This window comes from Mauremys reevesii, linkage group 12, assembly GCF_016161935.1.
Source record: "Mauremys reevesii isolate NIE-2019 linkage group 12, ASM1616193v1, whole genome shotgun sequence".
NCBI classification, from domain to species: domain Eukaryota; kingdom Metazoa; phylum Chordata; order Testudines; family Geoemydidae; genus Mauremys; species Mauremys reevesii.
This window is the reverse complement of record NC_052634.1, coordinates 36,939,698-36,964,478: the sequence shown is the minus strand read 5'-3', so window position 1 is coordinate 36,964,478 and position 24,781 is coordinate 36,939,698. Positions and strand designations below refer to the sequence as shown.

Below are 24,781 nucleotides of genomic sequence, written 5' to 3'. Positions count from 1 at the left end.
GAAGCAGATCTCAAGAAGCCCAGGTAGCTCAGGCCTTGTCTACACTACAAGACTATTTCGAATCAACTTAGTTCGAATTTGTGGATTCGACCTTATGAAGTCGAATTTGTGTATCCATATTAAATACACTAATTCGAATTTCTGAGTCCACATTCACGGGGCCAGCGTCGACTTTGGAAGCGGTGCACTGTGGGAAGCTATCCCACAGTTCCCGCAGTCCCCGCTGCCCATTGGAATGCTGGGTAGAGCCCCCAATGCCTGCTGGGGGGAGAAATGTGTCGAGGGTGGTTTTGGGTAAGTGTCGTCATTGAACCGTCAATCACAACCTCCCTCCTTGAAAGCGCCTGCGGGCAATCTCTTCGTGCACTTTTCTGGTCAGTGACAGCGCGGACGCCACAGCACTGCAAGCATGGAGCCCACTGCGATCATCGCCGTTTTCTCCTCCTCGCACTTTATCGTCCACCTCTTCCACAGTCAGCTGCTGAGAAATTGGGCCACTTTTCAATGGTGCTGCAAGCACTGGGGGACCATAGGGGACGTTTTACAAACATCAACGTCGGGTGGCCGGGCAAGGTTCATGATGCGTGTGTTTTCAGGAACTGTGTGCTGCTCAGATGCCTGCAGGAAGGTAGTTTCTTCCCGGACCACGAAATAACTGTTGTGGATGTGCAGATGCCTATAGTCATCCTCGGGGACCTAGCCTGCCCGCTAATGCACTTGCTCATGAAGCCCTATACAGGCGCCTGGGACAGCGACAAGGAACTCTTCAAATACCAGCGAGCAGCGAGCAGCGTGACCTGTGACTGTTCAGTTTCTTTACAGAGAAGCTGAACCTGCCCGTTTCTTTACCCAGTTACTGTTGACTCTCCTCTTCGGTTACATACCCCGTTCACCCCGTTACCCCCACTTCCAGCACACGTGTAAAAATAAAATACATGTCCCATTATTACTTAACAAAGGTTTCTTTATTCATGACTTTTCGTGAAAGGGTTGAAACTGGGACGCAGGCTGTGCTGGGTAGGGTGTGCGGTGATGTAAAGACCGCCTCTAAACTCAAGGAATGACAGGCTCCTGCTCCTAGAGCGGTCCGCAGTGCCGGAATGCTTCTTTCAACGGAGCCTGCCATCCCTCTTTATGGAATTCTTGTGGTGGAGGAGGACGGATACAGATTCCTCAGCTGCGTGACTCAGCGGTCCAGGACAAGGACCGCTGTATAAGATCTGTAACCGCCCTCCCCCGCTGCAAAGTCACATCTCCCCCGCCCACACAGATCCTGGAAACCACCTCCAAAAACCGACCAGGGTGCCTACTGACTGCACCGTGTGTGTGACCCGCTGCTGATCCTGCCCCCGTGTCTGTACCCTGGGAAAGGTGACTGTCCTATGCAATTAACCACCCCCTTCCCCACGCCCCCCATTCAAACACAGTCTTCTTTGAAAAAACATAACGGAAACAGTAATTAACAGCAAAGCATTTTTATTAATTAAGTACACAGTTAGGGGATGGGACTGGGATTGGGACTACTGTGAGTGTGGAAGTGAAGGACTTCGGCAAAGGTAGGGTATGAGAGCTTTTGGGTACTTGAGCACTGTGCTGTGGTGCAGTGACAGTATTCACGTCCCCGGCCGCCCCTCCTCCTGATTACTTTCGTTGAGGGGGGTATGGGACTTTGTGGCAGGGGAGTGCGGTTGCAGATACACTGCAGGGTGTCTCTGTCCTCCTGCGGTCCTGCAGAACATCCACAAGGCGCCTGAGCGTGTCCGTTTGCTCCCTCACTAGTCCAAGCAGCGTTTCAGTCGCCTGCTTGTCTTCCTCACGCCACCTCTCCTCCCGTTCGCTGTGTGAGCGCTGGCACAGAGAGACGGTCTCCCTCCACTGGCTCTGCTGGTCTGCCTCTGCTAGGTAGCAGCCCATACGTTCCTCGAACATCTTGTCCCTTGTCTTTTTCTTTCGCCGCCTAATCTTTGCCAGCCTCTGCGAGGGGGATGCTGTGGCAGGTCTGGAGACAGTGGAAGCTGTGAGATGGGAAACAGGGAGTGAATTCCTTGCAAAGATACATTTTGGCGAACAATTAACTGAGTCTAGGCTGTCTCTGTGAATTCTGGGTTGAGACCCCTGTGCCTGCTGGGGCACAAATCATTTTCGCGGTGGATTCTGGGTAAATGTCGCCAGTCATTCCTTCCTCCGGGAAAGCAACGGCAGACAATCATTTCAAGCCTGTTTTCCCAGAATTGCCCTGGAATACGCCATAGCGTGGCAACCATGGACACTGTTTTGCCTTTTGTGTATGTCCCCGTATGTGTACTAGATGCCGCTGACAGAGGCGGGCCAGCAGCGCTACACAGCAGCATGAGTTTGCTTTTGCATGACAGCAGAGATGGTTACCAGCCATATTGTACCATCAACCATACCATAAATTGGTAATAAGATGGTAATAAGATCGGCATGGTTACCTGTCCTTTTGCACTGCACCATTTGCTGCTGTCATAAGTGCCCCTGGCCGAGCAGCCAGGGGCGCAAAGCAAAACTGGGAATGACTCCCTGAGTCAATCCCTCCTTTTTGGTATCTAAAAATAGAATCAGTCCTGCCTAGATTATGGGCAAGTGTACTAGAGAACCACTGTATCATAGAACCAGAGAGCACAGCTGCTCTGTGTCCGATCCTGCATAAATTATGAGCTGTATGCTATTCACATGGGGTGCTCCTGCAACAACACCACCTCTTCATTCCGTTCTTCCCCCAGCCTTCCTGGGCTACCATACCATTGTCCCCCCACTTCTGTGATGAAGTAATAAATAATGCAGGAATAAGACACAGTGACTTGTTTGTGAGAAATGACTGGAAGGAAGCCTCCAGCTGCAATGATAGTCCAGGCAGGACATTAAGGAGTGTGGATGAAGGAGCCCATCATCCCTCTGCTAGTCCAGGGGCAATTGAATCTTTTATTTACAATGAAGGGTGGGGGCTGATGGAGCTCAGCCCCCTGTTGCAATGATGAGGACAGTTACCAGCCATATTGTACCATCAGCCATCAAAAATTAGGGACAGGCGCCCTTGATCGACCTTACTGATACTAGTCGGCATGGTTACCAGCCCTTTTGCACTGCCCCATGTGCCAAGAGGCTGATGATGAGGACGGATTTCCATCATTTTGTACCATCAGCCATCCATAGCGTGGGGGGAGCAAGGATGTTGGTGTTGAGTGCTGCACCATCGCGTCTATCTGCAGCATTCAGTAAAGATAGGGTGACATGTAAAAGACTCAACAGAGGATTGTTTTCACTTCTGGTGGTGGGTGTGGTGTGTGCGCAAATTGCCAAACTATGCCCTGACCCACCGCAGACACTGTGTTTGACCCTAGAAGCATTTGGAGCTCATCCAAGAATGCAAATACTTTTCGGAGACAGCAGGAACTGTGGGATACCTTGCGTCCTCATTCCCCCCTCCCTCCATGAGCGTCCATTATATTCTTTGGCTTTCCGTTATGCTCGTCACGCAGCTGCGTGCTGAGTCTGTGCTATGCCGTGTGTCCGTAGGTTTTTTAAAAATACTTTGGACCAGGCGTAACATTACAGTAATTACCCTAATTAGATGCAGGAGTCTCCGAGCGAGATCACCCTGAGGAGGGTCACTGAAGGAGATAGAGAGCGCATGCTGCGTGAAAGCTCGCACGAACCAGGGCCCGATGCAGCCGTGCTCGGGGAGGCAGTGCTCCCTGAGTACCTCATGAAAGCCTCGCGCGGAAAACTCTGCTACCACGGAGCACCCAATAAGGCAGCTCTCCCCAGGAACCTCCTGCGGAGGCTTTTCGATTACCTCCAGGAGAGCTTCGTGGAGATCTCCCAGGAGGATTTCTGTTCTATCCCCATATATATAGAGACCTCCTTTTCACATACTTCAGATTCCTGTTATATTAAGAATAAAAGTTTACATGTTTAAAGCACTTACCGACTGCTCCTTCCCCTGATTCAGGGTCCGGTTAACGGCCGGGAGGGTTGGTAGGGATCTCCGTGACGGTGATGAAGAGATCCTGGCTGTCAGGGAAACCAGCGTTGTAAGCGCTGTCACCTGCCTCGTCCTCCACAAACCCTTCCTCATCTTCCCCGTCCGTGAACATCGCCGAGGAACTGTCCGTCGACACTGTCCCATCGTCAGAGTCCACGGTCACTGGTGGGGCAGTGGTTGCAGGCTCCGTAGCGTCCGTTTGCCGCTTTGATTTTTTGGTAGCCTTGTCTGGGGTCCTTGATTTTCACGCGGCGCTGCGTTGCATCCCGGCTGTATCCTCTGTCTCTCATGGCTTTGGAGACCTTCTCAGGTCTTCGCATTCCCTGTTTTGGAGCGCAGCCCAAAGCACAGACTCCTCACCCCACACACCGATCAGATCCAAGAGTTCCCAGTCAGTCCATGCTGGGTCCCTCTTTCTATTCAGAGATTACATGAACTCCTCTGCTGGAGAGCTCTGCAGCGTTGCAGGTGCTGCGGAGCTCGCCCCGATGTCCAGCCAGGACGTCAGATTCAAAGTGCCCAGACAGGAAAATGAATTCAAATTTTCCCGGGTCATTTCCTGTGTGGCTGGTCAGAGAATCAAAGCTCGGACTGCTGTCCAGAGCGCCAACAGAGTGGTGCACTGTGGGATAGCTCCCGGAGCTACTAAGTTCGATTAGCATCCACACCTAGCCTAATTCGAGCTAGCCATGTCGAATTTAGCGTTACTCCACCTGCCGGGGTGGAGTACCAAATTCGAACTAAAGAGCCCTCTAGTTCGAATTAAATGGCTTCCTGGTGTGGACGGTTGAGCGGTTAGTTCGAATTAACGCTGCTAAATTCAAATTAAAGTCCTAGTGTAGACCAGGCCTCAGTTGGTAGAGCATCAGGCTCTTAATCTGAGGGTCCAGGGTTCAAGCCCCTGTCTGGGTGCTCAGCTTTTAAGTTCCCTTGTGTGCCAGGACCCAAATAATTCCTGGTGCTATCCACCAGCCTCATGCGGATTCCCAGAAGCTGTGGCCATTTCCTGGAAAGGTTCCTTTCCTCAGGAATCAGGAGAGAGGCCACAACCACAGGAGCAGGCCTAGGACAGGCAGTCTCTGGCTGGCGGCAGGAAGTGCTGTGGGGCCAGGTGCTGAGAAAGCCCAGAGGGGGAGCAGCAGAGATGAGGGGAAGAGAGACAGAGAAGCAATGAGGACAGAGCACAAGTGTACAGGGGGTTCAGGTCCGGCTATTGTGGGGAACTTCCCTGGTTTATACATGACCCTGGTGCAATTGGCAGGAGAAAGGATCTGAGTGCCCACCCCCTTACCCAGAGGCTGCCTGACCCCAAGGATGCTGTTTCTACTCTCCTGTGTGGCAGAGACCTCGTAACCCCGACAAGGCTGGGCCCAGGAATCCTGGGGGGTTTGATGACTCCCAATCTTGTCATGATCACTTGAACAGGGCTACAGTGTCTCCACTCTGGGCACTTCCCTGACCCACTCCTCATTGCATGTGCTTCAAGCAAACCTATTTATTACCCAGCAATCAATGTAAAACATAAGGAAAGATGGGAAAGGAAAACACGTCACCCTGTTCTGCGGCGCAGGGAGATCACAACCAGCGTCTCTGGAGGGTCAGGGCAGGTCACAGTCTCTCCCTCACATGTCCCAGGCCTCCTCCCCAGGCCCTGGCTGTGCTGCAGGGACACCACGGGCTGGACACTTGCTCTGGCAGTGGCCACGAGCTCTAGGTGACAGGCCCCTTGTTCCCAGTGTCAGCCCCATGTAGGGGATATGATCCCCACCCCAAAAGTCTGGCCTGCAAGATCTCTTGACTGGTGGCATCTCCTTGCACTGGGCCTTCTGCCCAGGGTCCCCTCGCCTCCCACGCTGCTCACTGCACTCCACCTCCAGCCCCAGTGCTGCTGCGGCTCTGCCTTCAGCTCCTGGGCTGCTCCTCTGGCTCCGCTTGCTGCAGCTCTTCTCCCAGCACAGATCTGCTCCTGGGCAGCTTCTACGGCTTGTGCTGCGGCTCAGCTCCCAGCACAGATCTGCTCTGGTTCTCCCTGGCTGGTGCAGCTCTGCTCCCCGGCTCTTCTCGGGCTCCTGCTCTCTCCTTAGCTCTGCCCCACTCTGGCCCGGGCAGTTCCAGCTCCCACGGAAGATGGGACCCCCTGGCCTGGTGACTCCCTCATTACACTGCCTGGCCTGTCAGTCTGGCTAACTTGGAGCTTTGGCCTCTCCCCATTGCCCTGGGGACTGTCAGTCTCAGGGTCCTGATTTCCCATTGGCCCTTCCCCCTTCTATTGGTGCTGGGAACTAGCCAACCAACCCCCCCACCACACACACCCACACACGAAGTTTTAGTAAGGGGCCAACAGTCCCTTACACAAGCCAGCCCCGTGAGGGTCACTGATGTGCAGAGAAGGAACGATAAGCTGGTCCCATGGTGTAAGGGGCAGCACTCAGGACTCTGAATCCTGCAATCTGAGTTCAAATCTCAGTGGTACCTTGTGATGAAGCCCTGAGCTCCCAATGCTCAACTTTCCTGTCTCCAGCTGTGAAAGAGCCAGTCTCCCCCCTCCAGCTGGGTGACTCACCCACTGGAGCCAGGTCTTGGGTTGTGATGGCCACAATGGGTTGGGGATCTAGAACATGTTACCCTGATGCCTGTGGTTTGACCAGGTGGTTGGGGTTCTTGCTGCTTCACATGAGGCCCACAAATTTGGCCATTTCACTTGCAGCGACACGTTACCTCTGCCCACATGGCATTTAAAGGAAGGAGGGCCAGGGCCAGGCTTCATAGTCAGGCTAGGCAGGAGGGAGGCAGAGTCCCAGGCTGGAGCCCAGCACCTCTCCTCCTCTGGGCACCTGGAGCAGAGGCGGCTGGTGCTGACAGCTCCAAGGGAAGGCTTAAAAGCTACAGAGCAAATGAGGGCAGGGCCAGAGGAGGGGAGAACCATGCCTATGTGTGGCCAGCAGACAGCCACAAAGACACCCAGCCAGCCTGCTCCCTGCCCAGGGGCGGCTCCAGGCCCCAACACGCCACGCACGTGCTGGGGGCGCAAAGCCACTGCGGGCACTCTGCTGGTTGCTGCAAGGGCAGCAGGCAGAGTTGCCTTCTGCGGCTTGCCTGCAGAGGGTCCGCTGGTCCTGCGACTTGGCAAGTGGCCGAAGGCAGCCTGCCTGCTGTGCTTGGGGCGGCAAAATGCCTAGAGCCGCCCCTGTCCCTGCCTTGCCAAACCCTCACTGAAGATGTGCTTAATCCACTCAGTGTGGGGAGAGGATGTGTGGTTGGGGGGAGGAAAAGCCTTGGGCTGCACTGGGGGAGTGCAGAGCAAGGGTGACACCCTAAAAAGCTGCAGCAAAGGGATGGACAGGTGGGGTGCATGGATAGAAGAGGCAGTGAGCCTCAAATCTAAAAGGGGAGTGTGGGGTCTGGTGGTCAGAGCAGGAGGGGGTTGGTGGTCAGACATCCTGGGTTCTAGCTCCAGCCCGGGGAGGGGGGTGGGGGCCAGGGGTTAGAATGTGTGTCGGGGGGGAGAGCAAATATTGGGACAGTCCCGATAAAATCAAGACATCTGGTCACCCTACATCAGGCTTCAAGTTGAGAATCATTTCCCATTCCTGCTCTGTGGACGGAGACTTTAAACGCGCTCTCTGTGCGACTGCACATGGCTAAGCAACGAGAACAAACCCCCAATCTCCCCTGTGCTTTGGGAGCCAGGTTTGCGGTGGGAATTCTGTAGTTCAGATGATTTCACACCTGGGCATTGGGATTCTTTACCAGTTTCTCTGGCATTGGGGCAGTTTTGTATTCACAGCTGTGATGGCCGAGTGGTTAAGGCGTTGGAGTCGAAATCCAATAGGGTTCCCCTGCGCAGGTTCAAATCGTGCTCACAGCGAGGCCTGTGTTTTAGCCAGTCCTCACCCAGGCAACACCTCTGTACAACCCCTGAGACACTCTCAAGTCTCTCCCCACCCCAAGGAAATCCTGTTCTGCTCCTTTCATGGAGATCCCTGGGACACCCCCTCACCCTGTGTCCCTGAGGGGTCAGGCAAACTCTCGGCACCTGAAGCCTCTGCCACTCACCTGGTGCCCCATAGATCAGCCATAGACCTGGTTCTGATCCTCTCTCTAGGGTGTGAAAGGAGCCAAGTAAGCGACTCCATGGGAGCTACGGGGCTGCAGAACCAACAGAGAAAAAATAGGTGCTCAGCACCCACTGGTAGCCAGCTCCCCCCCCACTACAGGCCTTGCTGACAAGCTCCTCCTCTTCCCCTTCAGCGCCTCCCACCTGCCAGAGATCAGCTGTTCAGTGGGGTGCAGGAGGCGCTGGGTGGGGAGGGGAAGGAGTAGGGACAGGGAGAGGTGGATGAGGGAGAGGAATGGGGCAGGAAGGTGCAAGCCAGGAAGAGATGGGACAGGGGTGGGGGCTTGGGAGAAAAGGTAGAGCGGGGGCAGGGCCTGAGGAGGAAAGGGGGGATTTGTCACAGACCCCTCTAGGGCCGGCCCTGAAGGGAAGCGCTGACTAACACAGTGACAATACAACTGACCAGCATTGCGGGGGAGACTGAGGGAGATCCGCACTCACACTGATACCAGGGCTTTTCAGCAGGGCTCAGCGAGCTTTATGCTTCTCATGGAAGTGGATTACCAGGAGCGCTCCACCTACAGAGCCCAGGTGCTCCATGTGCCTTGCCAGTGTGGACACCTCAGGAGTTAGGGCGCTTTAATGGGCTCTAACTTGCAAGTGTAGCCAAGCCCCTAGACTATGTCACTTGTGTGACTTACTTGTGCTATTGTAATAAATACAATAGACGTGCAATGGTCAGAAATCGCACCAGCAGAGAAGTATATTAAAGGGAAACCCTAAGGAAATTAAGAGTTTAAATTATCCTCCACATGTCCCGTGTCCCACTAAAATGAATCCAACCCACAGGGCACGTGGGCAGAAGTATCGGTGTCAGGATGCTACATTGTTAGCACAGTAAATGAAGCTGCAAAATAAATGATGTTTAAATGACCTCACTCTATTTTTTTACAATTCGGTATTAAGAGGTAATAGATACAGATGGACACCAGGCAGGGTCGTTGGGAGGACGAAGCCTTTATGCTTCCATCCCCCACCACTGTCAAGTTTGAGCCAATTAGGACAAGTCAGCAAATAAGAACAACCTCAGGTCTCAGTAACTGCTGCAGGTAGCAAAGTCCTACAGGGAGCAGTTTCTGGCACTACACCTGCGCAGCTCTGCTCCCCGGCTCTTCTCGGGCTCCTGCTCTCTCCTTAGCTCTGCCCCACTCTGGCCCAGGCAGTTCCAGCTCCCACAGAGGATGGGACCCCCTGGCCTGGTGACTCCCTCATTACACTGCCTGGCCTGTCAGTGCGGCTAACTTGGAGCTTTGGCCTCTCCCATTGCCCTGGGGACTGTCAGTCTCAGGGGCCTGATTTCCATTGGCCCTTCCCCTTCTATTGGGACTGGGAACTAGCCAACCAAAACCCCACTAAGCTTTAGTAAGGCCAACAGTCCCTTACTCGAGCAGGCCCCATGAGGGTCACTGATGGCCAGAGAAGGGCACATGAGCTGGTCCCATGGTGTAATGGGCGGCACTCAGGACTCTGAATCCTGCAATCTGAGTTCAAATCTCAGTGGGACCTTGTGGTAAAGCCCTGAGCTCCCACTGCTCCACTTCCTGTCTCCAGCTCTGCAAGAGCAATTTTTCCTCCTGCTGGATGGGTCAGGGCTCTAGAACTGACACCTGAGGGTTGGGATTCTCACGGCTTCACCTGGTGCCCACAAGTCTGGCACTTGCCACTGTGCTTGAAGGAAGCAGGGCTGGGCAGGTGGGAGTCCGGCACCTCTCCTCCTCTGGGCACCTAGAGCAGAGGCGGCTGGTGCTGACAGCTCCAAGGGAAGGCTTAAAAGCAGCAGAGGTCAGGGAAGAGGAGGGGAGGACCATGCCTATGTGTGGCCAGCAGACAGCCACAGGGCCAGGCTGCTCCCCGCTGTGCTGAACCCCACTGAAGGCCACCCACAGGCCAGCATGCAGGGCGGCTGCTGATGCTCTGTGGCCAACATCAGAAGAGGGTAGGAAAGCAGGGCCAGCCCCCCTGGTGGGGCCTCTGACCGTTCCCACTCATGGTGCTCACTTGGAAGTGGAGCGCCCATTTTCTTTGGCAAGTCAGGAAGGGCAAAGGCGAGACTGGAAGCACCTGGGGCTCATGCCCCAGCCTTTGTGACACCCAACCCCCAACTCCTTCCCGGAGCTCTAGCTGAAGCCAGAGCATTGGCCTGAGTGACCAAGAAGAGGTTCCAGCCCTGAAGGGAGCAGGACTTGCAGCACAAAGTGAGCACAACCACGAGGGGACTCAAATCCTGAATCATCGGATCCACAGGGAGATGCCTTATCCTTTAGGCCACATGATGAGGGGGTCTAACCTCTTCTTTGGAAAAGCCGGACACTGTGTTTCTCAGGTCATCTGCTGAGGGGGCCGAGACACTCTGGGCACAAGAAGTTAAGTTCCCAGCGACAAGTGAGACTTAAATGTATGGGGCCAGGTGCAGGGCTGTGGCAGGAGGCTCGGGCATGGGGGATTGAGGTGCAGCGGATGGACCGGCTGTCTAGGCACAGAGATTTAGTCTCCCTGAGGAGGAGGAGGAATCCTGCTGACAGGCAGTGGCTGTGCAGAAAAAGAGGAGGGGTTCCTGGGACTTTTTTTGCCTCTCTTTTGCCTGCCTGCTCACTCTTGCCTGCACACTGGGATAATCACTCTTGTGGTGAACAGTGAAGCTATTTTTCAACAAACCCAGGTAGCTCAGTTGGTAGAGCATCAGGCTCTTTATCTGAGGGTCCAGGGTTCAAGCCCCTGTCTGGGTGCTCAGCTTTTAAGTTGCCTAGTGTGCCAGGAGCCAAGTTCTGTTCCCAGCCACACAGGGATTCCCAGAAGCTGCGGCCATTTCCTGGAAAGGTTCCTTTCCTTAGCAATCAGGAGAGAGGCCGCAGGAGCAGGTGTAGAAAGCGCAGTCTCTGGCCCCCAGGAAGTGCTATGGGGCCAGGTGCTGAGAAAGCCCAGAGGGGGAGCAGCAGAGATGGGGGGAAGGGAGAGAGAGAAGCAATGAGGACAGAGCACCAGTGTACAGGGGGCATCTGGTCTGGCTATTGTGGCAAACTTCCCTGGTTTATACATGACCCTGGTGGAATTGGCCAGTGGAAGGATCTGAGTCCCCACCCCCTTACCCAGAGGCTGCCTGACCTGGAGGACTGTTAGGATACAGAGATTCAGGCCTGTCTGCAAAGGCCTGTACTTTAAGAATTTAGGTGTATTTTTATCACTTAGCTAGTTATAAAGGTATAAAAGAAAGAATAAAAATCACTGTCTGTCTGTGTAATGGCCTTCTCTCACTGTGACAGTCTGAGGCCTGGTTCCTCGGCTAAGCAGCAAAGGGAAGTGTATGGTCACATCCTCACATTCCCAACTAGTCACACTGAAATAAGGTGCTACTGGGCTATTAGGAATACAGTCCTGCCCTGATATTCCTATCACCTCCAGAGAAAGGGAAACTTAGTTTGGTAGCATCCTGTCTGGCAAGAACTCACTTATCAATAGACACAGCTGGAAAACCCTTATGTCTGTATAGATGTAGTTGTGAAATCCTCCTCTGTATTGTTTTGTATGTTTATTTACATGGTCTCTGTCTGGGTCTGTGATTGTTTCTGTCTGCTGTATAATTAATTTTGTTGGGTGTAAACCAATGAAGGTGGTGGAATATAATTGGTTAAATAACCATGTTACAGTATATTAAGATTGGTTAGTTAAATTTCAGTAAAATGATTGGTTAAGGAATAGCTAAGCAGAACTCAGGTTTTACTATATAGTCTGCAGTCAATCAGGAAGGTGGGGGGAGGGGGGAAATGGGACCAGGGACTGGGGATGGGGGAATTGGGATCCTGTTTTGCTACAGGGGGAAATGGGAACAGGGGATGGGAACAGAAACAGGGACACAGACAAGGCTCTGTGTTGTCAGAGCTGGGAAGGGGGACACTAAGGAAGGAAACTGGAATCATTGCTTGCTGGACGTTCACCCCAATAAACATCAAATTGTTTGCGCCTTTGGACTTCGGATATTGTTGCTCTCTGTTCATGCGAGAAGGACCAGGGAAGTAAGAGGGTGAAGGAATAAGCCCCCTAACACTGTCATTTGTTGCTCTAGGCTCCATATGTACGTGCACATTCACATCCCACTCCTGACACAATCACTGTCTTCTATCTGACGAAATAGCCTAATTTCAACCTCTCCTGTAACATTACACCACCAACTATTTAGCATTTGTATGAGAGAAGTTGGAAGGAATTCAAACATCTTCAAACGGCAAAACTTTTCCCCCGACCTGGTCAGTGAATTCTATGGTGAGAAACTTTCTGTGCATTTCAGTTTCTTGTATTGTTGGATGGGGCCTGAGGTGCTGGAAGGGAAATGTCCATGGAAAACTTGGACATCACTGTTGTCCGGAAAAAGGCAGGTGTTAGACACACTGCTTCTCGTATTCCCATGGAATCTGAGTCTAGCTGAAGAATTACTGTCTATCCTAGAGAGAATCATTCCATTGTAAATACAAATGAAATGAGATCTTCAGGTCGAGTCAGCACCTTTTAAAAATATTTACTGAGCAAAAGCCATTCTTTGCCTTGTTGATAAGGACAAGAAGCCCTCTTGCCTTTCCATTTCAAATGCGAAATGAATGGAGATTTTCATCAAAAAACTTCTGGTTTTTAGGGGGAATTGAACCCAGGCCATGGCTGTTAAAACACCAGAGCCTACTGCTTAAAGGACCAGGGAGGACTGTTTTTTTCTGACAGCCAGTGTTGTTTTTCTCAGCCTCCTACGTCACCAATGTCAGACTCTGAGTGCAGTTAAGCTCTGGAATAGGCTCCCAAAGGCGTCTGTGGTGTCTCTGTCCTCAGAGGTTTTTAAGAACAGGTTGAACAAACCTCTGTCGAGGATACTCTGCATATACTTGGTCCCATAGACAACCTGCTCTGGCTCTATCTGCTACCTTCATCGTGTTTGGATGTAAAGGTGGGAAATGATGGAGAAATTGGCTCTCTTTCAAGTTTAAATGTTGTAACTTCTACATCTAGACCGGGTGGCCAACCTGAGCCAACGTAACTGCCAAACATGCACCTTTGTATGCAACTGCTAAGTCAGTTGTGAACCTTGCTACCATTATCATTATCCCTTTGAAATGATGATGGTGATGGACACTTGGCTGAGTATCCCAGAGTGCCCTGGACGTCTACAGGCTGCATTAGCCAATCCAACCATTCGGCACTTGCAGATGGGCACCTCTGTATTGTGCCTGAGTCTTGTACAGCTATGAAAGGCTGGTAGATGCCGATATTTTCCCATCTTTTTAACCAGCACTAATACCCAGCCAGGCCAGGGCTGGAAGAGAGAGAGCACAGCAAGTTTCCTATTGTGGCTGTCTCGCTTTTTCTTGACTAGCCTTCACCTCTGCACCAACTTGTGTTTTTCATATGTGAGCCTGGCTAGCTCAGTTGGCAGAGCATCAAACTTTTAATCTGAGGGTCCAGGGTTCAAGTCCCTGGCCAGGTGAAAACTTCTCACTGCGATTATAAAATCTGTCTTTCTGGAGTCTTGTTCAGTGTTACTCTTTCTCTCCAGGATTTTGCCTTTCCTAAGAAGGGCCTTTCTTGAAGGGGATTGAAGGAACAACTCCTTGACATCCCCTCTGTCCTTGCAGGCTGGAGGAATAAAGTCCTCTGGGCATATAGCATGTTCCTCCCCTGCACACACAAACACACAGAATATTCATAAGGAATTAGAATTAGAATCCACCACTTTCCTTGGGAGCTTGTTCCTGTCCTGTTGTGAATCGTCCTGGCTGTTGAATATTTGTGCCTTAGTTGTAATATGAATTTGTCTCTTTTCACCTTCCAGCCATTGGGTCTTGTTATGCCTTTCTCTGCTCGATTAAAGAGCCCTTTCATACCCAGTCTTTTCTCTCCATTAAGGCCCTTCAACACTTCAGTGAAATCATCTTTCAATCTTCTTTTGATAAGCTAAACAGGTTGAGCTCGTTCAATAGCAAAGAGCCACCAAATATTCTGAGGGCTGGAGAAAAATGTCTTCTAGGGAAAGTGGTGGATTCTCCATCTCCTGATGTCATTTAATGAAGACTAGATGCCTTTCTGGAATGTGTTTGCCCAAAAGTAGCTATTGGGTCATACAGGAGGCCTGTGATATGCAGGGGGTCAGATTAGATGCTCTAATGGTCTTTTCTGGCCATAAAGTCGACTAATTTCTGAAAAACTGAGTGTTGCATTGGGAGCAGCATCTGATGTTTTACTGTCTAGCTGGCTTGCTTCCTAGAACGAACGCTCCTTGAGTGGGGTTATCCACAGGGAGTAGCTCAAACCTCCAAAGTGCCTGGCCAGGAGCAGGACATTAGCACAGCAAGGGAGGGGTGTGGCAGTGACATCACAAAGGCCTTTTGCAGGACCTCAGACTATTGGTCAGAGGTGGTGGGGAGGTGGTGACCTCACAGAGAGATGCTGACATCAGCCAGGCAGGACAGGGGCGAGGGGCCAGGGAAACCTCAGAGACCCCTGTGGCTTTGCTTCAGCAAGTCTCCTTCTCCAGGTCTCTCTTTGAGGACTGAGGGAGTATTTGGGTTCATGTACGTGAGCGCCAGGAGGAACCTCTTCGAGTTTTCTCCTTCCCTTTTAGTGATTTTACTAGAAAACAGCCGTCCCTGTTTAGAAGGTAAGAGCCTCCTCGAGGGAAGGGGTGTCATGGGCATGTCACAGTTCAGATGCCGGTGCCCCCCCCCCCCGCAATGTAAGGAAGTTCCCACCACCCTGCTCTGTGTTCGCAGGGTGGAAGAGAGCAGCATCCACGGCAGTGATTTGCTCCTGGCTGCCGGAGCAGAGCAGCAGGCTCAGCTGTCAGTACTTCCCAGAGCGATGAAAGGGGAGGGGCCCATGGCTCTGTAGCAGGAATGCAGGGCAGGCAAGTTCACAGCGGGCATTGTGGGATACTGGGGAAGGCCAGTTATGGTGATATAATGAACAGGAGCGTTTACTCTGTTACTTAAAGTTTGCTGCAAAAAGCTCGAGCTCTCTCATTGAAGTCGTTTTATTTTGTCAGCAAAACAGGGCACTTTTGTCGCCAGACGTGGCATTGCAGTGTGTACACTAGCCACAAGCTACCGACCGAGAGAGCGTTGTGTGTTTTTCACACACCTGAGCAATATAATTCTGCTGAAACAACTTTGTAGTGCAGACCTGGCCAAAGATTCACTCACACACAGCTTGCAAGGAAAACGTCACCTGCTCCTCTGCTTTGCAGAATCCAAACACAAGCAAAGCTTGTCAGGCCCTGGTGGTGATGGCAGGGAGTCAGGTGTGGGCAGACAGTGTGTTTTAGTCTCTCACAGGCATGATGGCTTAGCTGGCTAAAGCATCTGTTTTGTAAACAGGAGAGCCTGGGTTCAACTCCCAGTGGTGCCTTGTTGACTGGTTGTTGGGGCACCTGCTTTTGGCTACTGTCAGAAGACAAGGTTCAGAGCTAGGTGGGCCTTTGGTCTAGCCCAGTGTGGTTTTTCTCATGGTTTAAATTACATTCACAGGCACTGATAATAGAGTTACTGAACGTTTGGGAGTTAAGAGCTGATAGCCCAGTGGTCCAGTCCCCACACAGATGATCCTCCTCTGGGACAGGGGCAGGCCTGAGCTCTCACCCAAATGCTCATTGTGGCTGCCAGAATCTCTGAGCAGCTTGTTTAGTTGATGCCAAAGGTTGATCCTGCTTTGTGCACCGTGTGTGAGAATGAAAATCCTAAACTGCCCTTTGAAATAACGAATGCAGCAGGACGTGTTATTGTCCCTGCCCCAAAGCAGACAGACCAATGGAGAAATGCCACGAGTCCAAGGTGATATTCCACTGCCATTTTACCTTTTTTGCTTGCTAAACTCCTTCTTATCTGCCTGGCCCAGGCTGTCCTCTGCCTCAGCTGCTGCTCCCGGCCTGCTCTATAGTCAAACAAAAAATAACCCCAACTATACATACAACATGATGGGGGCTAATTTAGCTACAACGAGTCAAAGATCTTGGAGTTATCGTGATAGTTCTCTGAAGATGTCCACGCAGTGTGCAGAGGCGGTCAAAAAGCAAACAGGATGTTAGGAATCATTAAAAGGGGATAGAGAATAAGACTTATATAATAAGACTTATATAAATCCATGGTACGCCCACATCTTGAATACTGTGTACAGATGTGGTCTCCTCACCTCAGAAAAGATATTCTAGCACTAGAAAAGGTTCAGAAAAGAGCAACTAAAATGATTAGGGGTTTAGAGAGGGTCCCATATGAGGAAAGATTAAAGAGGCTAGGACTCTTCAGTTTGGAAAAGAGAAGACTAAGGGGGGACATGATAGAGGTATATAAAATCATGAGTGATGTTGAGAAAGTGGATAAGGAAAAGTTATTTACTTATTCCCATAATACAAGAACTAGGGGTCACCAAATGAAATTAATAGGCAGCAGGTTTAAAACAAATAAAAGGAAGTTCTTCTTCACGCAGCGCACAGTCAACTTGTGGAACTCCTTACCTGAGGAGGTTGTGAAGGCTAGACTATAACAATGTTTAAAAGGGGACTGGATAAATTCATGGTGGCTAAGTCCATAAATGGCTATTAGCCAGGATGGGTAAGGAATGGTGTCCCTAGCCTCTGTTTGTCAGAGGATGGAGATGGATGGCAGGAGAGAGATCACTTGATCATTGCCTGTTAGGTTCACTCCTCAGGGGCACCTGGCATTGGCCACTGTCGGTAGACAGATACTGGGCTAGATGGACCTTTGGTCTGACCTGCACGGCCTTTCTTATGTTCTATGTTCTTAACATGCCGGGCCCCAAGGGGAACAGAGGCTGGGACAGGGCAGCAGCCTGGGCTGGGCTGGGAAGATGCTGGGAGTTCTGCCCCTGAGAACTGGCCCGGCTCCCTTCTCAACAGCAAACAAATCAATTCCACATCCTCCCCAGAAAAACCAGCCTGGAGCCAAGGGCAGCAGGGGACGATTCCTCCAGTTCCCACCGAGGCAGGAGAGAACCCAGGGTGTTTCTAGCAGAGCTTATGGAACTGAGGTGGGGAAACCAGCCTCTAACCAACGGCAGTTCGAGTTATAGCTCAGTGTTTTTATCAATTTCCAGATCATTAAATAAGCCTTCAATCTTAGTGTCACCATCCATATGATTGCTTCAGCCTTATAGTTTAATAACTGCACAACTAAACATCTCTTCAAACACAAGGGAGTGGAGATCAGTCAATGTTCAGAGTCATCCCACATAAAAGAACCATGTTGTGGTACATACTGGCCCCATCATGTGGCCATCGCTCTTTCCCTCCTCTCTGTTAAAAGTTTTAGTATTTTGCACAGAAACTTTCTTCCTCAGGAGAGACCTGGGACCAGGCTGCCAGCCAGCCAAACACTGTTAAGAGAAGGCGCCATCTGTCAAAAATGATCTCTCTCCTTCAGTTCAGTGACAGCCTGAAATGTTACTTTATCCCGGCAGAGCCGGAGGATTGAAAGCAGCTACATCAAACCCCTGTGTAGCTAGCAGGAATGAACAAAACACTCCTGGTATCTGAAGAGATGTTTAGTTTTATCCTTTGTTAACTAGAAGACTAAAGGGAAAGGCAGTGGTGGTGCCAGATATTAAGAGTGAAACATGAAACAATGATCATAGTTATGCCCATAGTGACTGCAAAATCTTTCTATATTCTTCTTATTATCATCAGTGTATTATTTTCTGGCATCTAGACATTGACTAGACCTTGACCAAGAAATTTGGATCTTGATAAAATAATAGACTATCCCTGGTTAAGGCAATGGACTTGAGACCCACTCGGGTGTCTCCACGCTGGTTCAAGTACTAACAACAGTGGCTGCCTTTAGCCATAGCTTTTAATCAGGGCAATACATTGATACAAATTCCTGTTAAATAATTTCTCAGCCAGAGTCCTTCACCCACATTCCTTAAGGCACTGGGCCACCATGTGGACGTTTCTTTCCTCCTCAATTTCACACAGAGACACAATTTCCTTTGCACAGATCCATGAACAGCAAAAACCTCCCTGTGTCTCTTGTCTGAGCCAGGGCATTCAATTGTATTGAAACCTTCTCTGACCATTGCCATTGCAGGAGACAGAGGACGTGGCCACCTTCACCTCTGACAGTGAGATATTGGCTCAGCTCTTTCTTTCTGCTGCTGTTGTTAGTCCATGAAACATCAGGGATGGAATGCAAGGCTGAGTTCATGCACCAAACCCCTGAAACATTTCAGTGCCCCTGAGAAATCCTGACCCTGGCTATTGGAAGGATCTGGTGGAGAGTCGAATAGGAAAGGGACTGTGTGAATTGTCAGTGTGGGGAATGAACAACAATTTATAGCAATGTCGCTCACACAAACACACTCTAATCATGCCCCAGCTGGAAGGGAAATGGGCAGGAACTCTTGCTGTTCAGCCATGGACACACTTACACTAATGCACAGCTGTGAGTGTGCTGGGGGAGCTGGTCTGAGCAATTTGAAGTGACAATTCAGTGAGAAGAGAATCATGGTGTAGTGCAGCAGTTGGACATCAAGTAGTTGTGGCCGAGTGGTTAAGGCGATGGACTAGAAATCCATTGGGTCTCCCACGCAGGTTAAAATCCTGCCAACTACGGAAACATTAGTGCATTGTAATTAGTGTTGTCTTAGTGCCTGAGCATCTATGGAGCCAGATCTGATGTCACTCTGAGGCTGTCTACACTTAAAATACTGCTGTAGCACTGGGGACTAGACAGCTGCTACAGTGACTGGAGGGGTTTTCCATCCCTGTAATAGCTACATTGACAGAACAATCTTTCCTTTCATTTAGCACTATCTAACCATGGCTTAGGTCAGCTTAATTATACTGGATCCGGGTTTTTCACACCCTGAAAGACGACTTGTTAGAGGGTTTATTCCATCACCCTCTGTCAAGGTTCCTTCCCCACTCTGAACTTTAGGGTACAGATGTGGGGCCCTGCATGAACACTTCTAAGCTTAACTACTAGCTTAGATCTGGTCTTGCTGCCACCACTCTCAAACTAGCTCCCTTTTCTGGATAGTCTTGAGAGACTTCCTCACCACGTCCCTGGTGAACAGCGATCCAACCCTTGGATCTTAACTAGGGCTGCTCTGGCTTTTTGCCGCCCCACGAAAAAAAAAAAAAAAAAAAGGAGGTGGGGCCACTGGAGCAGCAAAGCAGGAGGGAAAAAAACGGCACGGCTGGAGCGGCAAAGCGGGGGAGGAGGAGAACACGGCGCGGCTGGAGCAGCAAAGGTGGGGAAGACACGGCGCGGCTGAAGGCAAAGTGGGGAGGACACGGCGCGGCTGAAGCGGCAAAGTGGGGAGGACACGGCGCGGCTGAAGCGGCAAAGTGGGGAGGACACGGCGCGCTGGAGCAGCAAAGCTGGGGAACAACACAAAACGGCAGGGCTGGAGCAGGGAGGTGCGGGGAAACAACAGCGGCCGGCAAAGCAGGGGAAAACAAAACAAAACTCCACAGGGCGGCCGGAGCCAGGGGACTCCTGTGCTGCAGAGTGTGCACCTGGTCCAGCGGCGGGGAAGGGAGGGAGCGGGGAGAGAGAAGGGGGTGGCCAGCGCTTCAGCGAGCACTCACCACGCGCCCCGACCGCCACGCTGCCTGGTGGGAGGGCTCCGCCTGCTCCGGTCCGCGAGGAGGGAAGGACGCGGGCTGCCCTGCCGAGTTTGCTGCAGGGGGCTCGCCTCCTCCACACTGCCACCCCCTACAGGGCGGCCGGAGCAGCAAAAAAAAAAAAAAAAGAAAAGAAAAGAAAGCGTCCGTGTTGCCCTAGGTTTGGGCGGAAGCCGCCTCAGAATCTGCCGCCCCAAGCACCAGCTTGCTCAGCTGGTGCCTGGAGCCGGCCCTGATCTTAACACAAGGAGAATTTAACCATCCCCCCTCCTTTCCCCCACTAATTCCTGGTGAGTCCAGATCCAATCCCCTTGGATCTTAAAACAAGGAAAATCAATCAGGTTCTTAAATAGAAGACTTTAATTAAAGAAAGAAAAGGTAAAACCATCTCTGTAAAATCAGGATGGAAAATAACTTTACAGGGTAATCAGATTCATAGAGCCCAGGTGAACCCCCTCTGGCCTTAGGTTCAAAGTGACAGCAAACAGAGATAAAATCCTCTCAGCAACAAGGAACATTTACAAGTTGAGAAAACAAAGATAAACCTAACCCGCCTTGCCTGGCTGTTACTTACAAGTTTGAAACATGAGAGACGGGTTCAGAAAGATTTGGAGAGCCTGGATTGATGTCTGGTCCCTCTTAGTCCCAAGAGTGAACAACCCCAAAACAAAGAGCAGAAACACAATCCTTCCCCACCAAGATTTGAAAGTATCTTGTCCCCTTATTGGTCCTTTGGGTCAGGTGCCAGCCAGGTTTCCTGAGCTTCTAACCCTTTACAGGTAAAAGGATTTTGGTGTCTCTGGCCATGAGGGATTTTATAGTATTGTACACAGGAGGCGGTTCCTTCCCTTTATAGTTATGACACCCTCCCATTCCCTGGTCCTTCTCTTGTGACCAGAGAGCAGCAATACCCAAAGTTCAAAGGTGCAAACAATTCAATGTTTATTGGGGTAAACTTCCAGCAAGCAATGATTCCACTTCCTGCCTCAGGATCCCCTTCCCAGCTCTGACACCACAGAGGCTTGCCTGTGTCCCTGTTCCCATTCCCTGTTCCTATTACTATTTGCCCCCTTAGCAAAAAAAAACATCATTCCAATTCCCTACCCCCATTCCCCTTCCCTTCCCCATTACTTCCTGACTGACTGCAGACTATATAGTAAACTGGAGTTCTGCTTAGCTATACCTTAACCAAGCATTTTACTGAAATGTAACTAACTAATCCTAACACATTGTAACATGATTATCTAACCAATTATACCCCAACACCTTAATTTACCTTAGTGTACACCCAACAATTTAATTATACAGCAGACAGAAACAGTCATAGAACCAGACAGAGATTATGCAGACAAGCAATAGGAAAGTGGGGACTACAGTGATAGAACAACACAGAAATGAGGATTTCACACCCCAGCTATTGATCAGTGAGTTGTTGCCAGACAGGTAATAAAAATAAAAATAGGTAATAATTGAGCTATACCAATCTCTTAGAACTGGAAGGACCTTGAAAGGTCATCAAGTCCAGCCCCTGCCTTCACTAGTGGGACCAATTTTTGCCCCAGATCCTTGAGGACCCTCAAGGATTGAGCTCACAACCCTGGGTTTAGCAGGCCAATGCTCAAACCACTGAGCCATCTGCCCCCAATGCTATCATGGTAGAGGTTGTGGGTGATGGTTGCTTAACTGTCTGGGAAGGATTTTGAGGTTCACCATTACTGTCACAGAATACCAGCCCCCATCTTTTGTTCACTTAAAACACAAGCAGGGAGATTACAACACCACAGAACTCATGGAGCTCCAGGAAACGTGTAACTTTAGGTCCAGGTGAGTGTGTCTAAAAATCAGCTGTGCTGTAGAAGGTTTCTAGGAGTTGAAAGAGATGTGCCATCTCGACCGCCTCTAAAGAGTTCATCAACTATTAACAAAACGAGGGCTCATAAGTCACAGTCTTTGTAGCAGGAGGATAGTGGGCTGGTCTAAAGTGCTAGTTTTAAGACTCTTTCTCCTATCTCTTGGGTGTTCTGGTCTCTGCATAGAGACGTGGTTTCAAACCCCATTCCTGACATGACCATCTGGAGAAAATAACCTCACTTCAATCTCCTGTGCAACAATAGAACCCCATTTGCTTAGCTTTTCTATTCCAGTAGTTGTGGGAGAAGCTCCAAACCAGGGGGAAACAGGGCCTGTTCTCTCGACCCATCAATTTTTGTCTTTCTTCATTCCAAGCCCTTTCCTCAGATACATCCATATTTCCCACACTATTTTGTTTAATGTTCTTTGCTTTTATGAAACTTTAGGGTCATCATTTAATTGCCACACAACTGTACTTATGAAGTAAAGTGAAACACAATATTTTTTGGATATTCTTGCAGAAGAGTTTTGTTTTCTGACCTGGAATTGAACAGGGGCTGCCCGAGGGGGACAATGCTGCTCCCTTTTCTTGGCTCATCCAAAAAACATAAGTTTGTGGTGCCCTTTGTTTCCCTGTTCTTCAAACACCTGTCGGGGTGGCCTAGGGATACTTGGCCCTGACTCTTGGCTAGCCAACTACAAAAGCAATTTCTCCTCCCTTGGTATTCACATCTCAACTGCTAGAAGAGGGCCTCATGCTCCCTGATTGAACTAACCTCCTTAGCTCTAGACTGATTCTTGCCTGCATATTTATACCTGCCTCTGCAAATTTCTGCCACATGCCTGACTAAGTGGGTATTCACCCATGAAAGCTTATGCTCCAATATGTCTGTTACTCTGTAAGGTGCCACAGGACTCTCTGTCTTTTGAGGCGAGTGCAGCTTGCTTGGGATGGTGCTGACGATGGATAGAAAAAGGCTGGAGTCAATGACTGATGAGACCACAGAAGGGGAAGGGGAATGGCAGCCCCATAGAAGGTCCTGGGTGCTCAGATGCCCTGCTATTGCACCCTGGGCCTGTTGTAGAGAGAGAAAGACACCGAGGACCCAGCCCCTACAGTGATGCCATGGACAAGAACCTGGTTGGGAGTGGGGTGAAGGTTCCTCTGGGCAAAGGGGAGCTGAAATCCTCAATGTCATGGAATTTAAGTAATGCAAGCTTAAAACCATGCACAGGTCTGGGCTGAGGTGCATCAGCAGAAGGTTGGGCTGACAGGGGTGGCAGATTTGTATAATTTTTGGTGGTGCCCAGAATGGAACCAAGTCCTGCCCCACACCCCACACACATTTGCCTAAGGCTCTGGGAGGGAGTTTGGGTGAGGGAGGGAGAGGGGTTGGGCTCTGGGAGAGAGTTTGGGTGCAGGGTCTGGGTTCAGTCAGTTGAGGTGCAGGAGGGTGTGTGGAGCAGGGTCTTGGAAGGAATTTGGGTGTGGGGTGCAGGTTGCTTTTGGGAGATGCCTGAGGTAAATGTTGCACCCTTCACCATCTCCTGCACCCCCAACCCCCTGCCCCAACCCAGACCCCATACCCCACTGGCAGCAGCCCCTGCCGGAGGGCCGGGGGTGTCTCTACGCACCGCTGCCCGCAGACTCCACCCTTGCAGCTCCCATTGCCACAGTTGACAGAGTTGGCACTCAGGGAGGGAGCAGCGCGTAGAGACCCCTCCCACCCCAGGGGCCGAAGGGCGTGCCAGCCGTTCCAGGAGTGGTGTGCCACACGCAGCGAGGGCGGGCAGGAAAGTGCCTTAGTCCCCTTGTGCTGCTGGCGGTGGTGGCGGGGGTCCCCAGGCCCTTTTAAATTGCCCAGGGGCGGCAGGCAGGACCAGGGAGCGGGACACTCCCAAGGGCGTAACGTTGCTTTGCACAAGGATAAATCTTGGAACAGGAAACAAATGAAATGGCGGCAGAACCTATGGAATTAAAAAGCCTCCGGATTCTTGTGTGTGCACTGACTCCAAACGGAAACTGTAATTTGACTCGCTGTTCATGCGGCTGCTAAAATATCAAGGCAAAATCATTCCAATGAGTGTGACCCTGGGTTTGGAGGAGGCTTTGGTCTTATTAAAATATAACTAGCATATTACACTTGTGTTTTTAAAGGTGGCTTCCCCAAGCAATATCAAGTTGTTCTTCCCACAGCTGGCTGATGGGGGCAGCAGGGGATCTCCCCAATCTGGGGGAATCTCTCTGGGACCCACTGTGAGATCTCCATCCTTTCTCCCCCTAACCACACACCACTCCCCACCCCATTATCAGTGTTTTGGAGCTGACCCTCCCTCCTTTTATGGGATAAGCAGACTCTGTGACAGAGACTGACTGGGACTCCTTCTCTGGCGTGCGGCCCCAGTGGGGAAGGAAAGTGATCTGGCGGGGTGGAAGTGGCGGAGATGGTGCAGAAGGAGTCAAATGGGGCTGCAAACGAGAATTGAGGAGATTTTCTTCCTGTTAAAATGTCCTGAGTCTCATGGCTGAAAAGTCAGATTCTGAGTTAGGTTTTGATGCATCAACCTTTCAATTACCAGGCAAAGATGTGACCCAGAGACTGATAACCGCTCGCTTTCCCCAGCTTTGTCTAAGAAGACTGCACTGGTGCAACTGGTTAGTGCAAATGGGGAAACTTGCTGGTCATGAATTCAAGCCTTATCTGCGCTCCTGCTCTCTTATTACCTGTGTAGTTTCCCAACTTGCTTTGCTTAATTCATGGAAAGGTCTTACTAGAAAAGGAGAGTAAGTTCTAAAAATGTGGGCGAGGTGCACAGCTTCTGGAAATATCCCCTGTGCTGCCATTAGTTCCAGTAGATTGTTCACTGGCAGCATGAATTGATTTCTTTGCTGCCAGAAAGCTGCCAGAAAGTCTCTGGTCACCAGAGCTCCCCATGCCTTCCAGCACATTCCTGGCTCTTCTCCTGCCCCAGTCGCTGTAGAAGGGTCCTATATGCACTGAGCCTAAAGTTTTTCCAAGCCTTCTCAGTGCAGTTGGCAGCGTGTCAGTCTCATGGCCCTGAAGGCCTTAAGTTCAAACCCCAGAAAATGATTTTATTTTTTACTCCGGCCTGATTTTCTACAGGAAATCAGAGAAAAACTAGAGAAGAGTGGTTTGACACCCTCCCACCCATCTCACAAACACACACAGAC

At 50.7% G+C, this 24,781-nt stretch overlaps 1 protein-coding gene and 4 non-coding genes across 5 annotated transcripts in view; 4 read left to right on the top strand and 1 right to left on the bottom strand.

Annotated features, from left to right (window-relative positions):
- LOC120375609 (zinc finger protein 850-like) overlaps positions 1–24,781 on the bottom strand; it is a gene marked incomplete at both ends in the record, with an annotated part of 390,939 nt that overhangs the window by 244,866 nt on the left and 121,292 nt on the right. The gene's annotated exons all lie outside the window — the stretch shown is intronic.
- On the top strand, positions 7,793–7,874 carry TRNAS-CGA. Its single transcript has one exon. It is a non-coding gene; the product is annotated as a tRNA-Ser (tRNA).
- TRNAK-CUU lies at positions 10,777–10,849 on the top strand. The gene has a single exon. It is a non-coding gene; the product is annotated as a tRNA-Lys (tRNA).
- Positions 13,515–13,587, top strand: TRNAK-UUU. The gene has a single exon. It is a non-coding gene; the product is annotated as a tRNA-Lys (tRNA).
- On the top strand, positions 18,641–18,720 carry TRNAS-AGA. Its single transcript has one exon. It is a non-coding gene; the product is annotated as a tRNA-Ser (tRNA).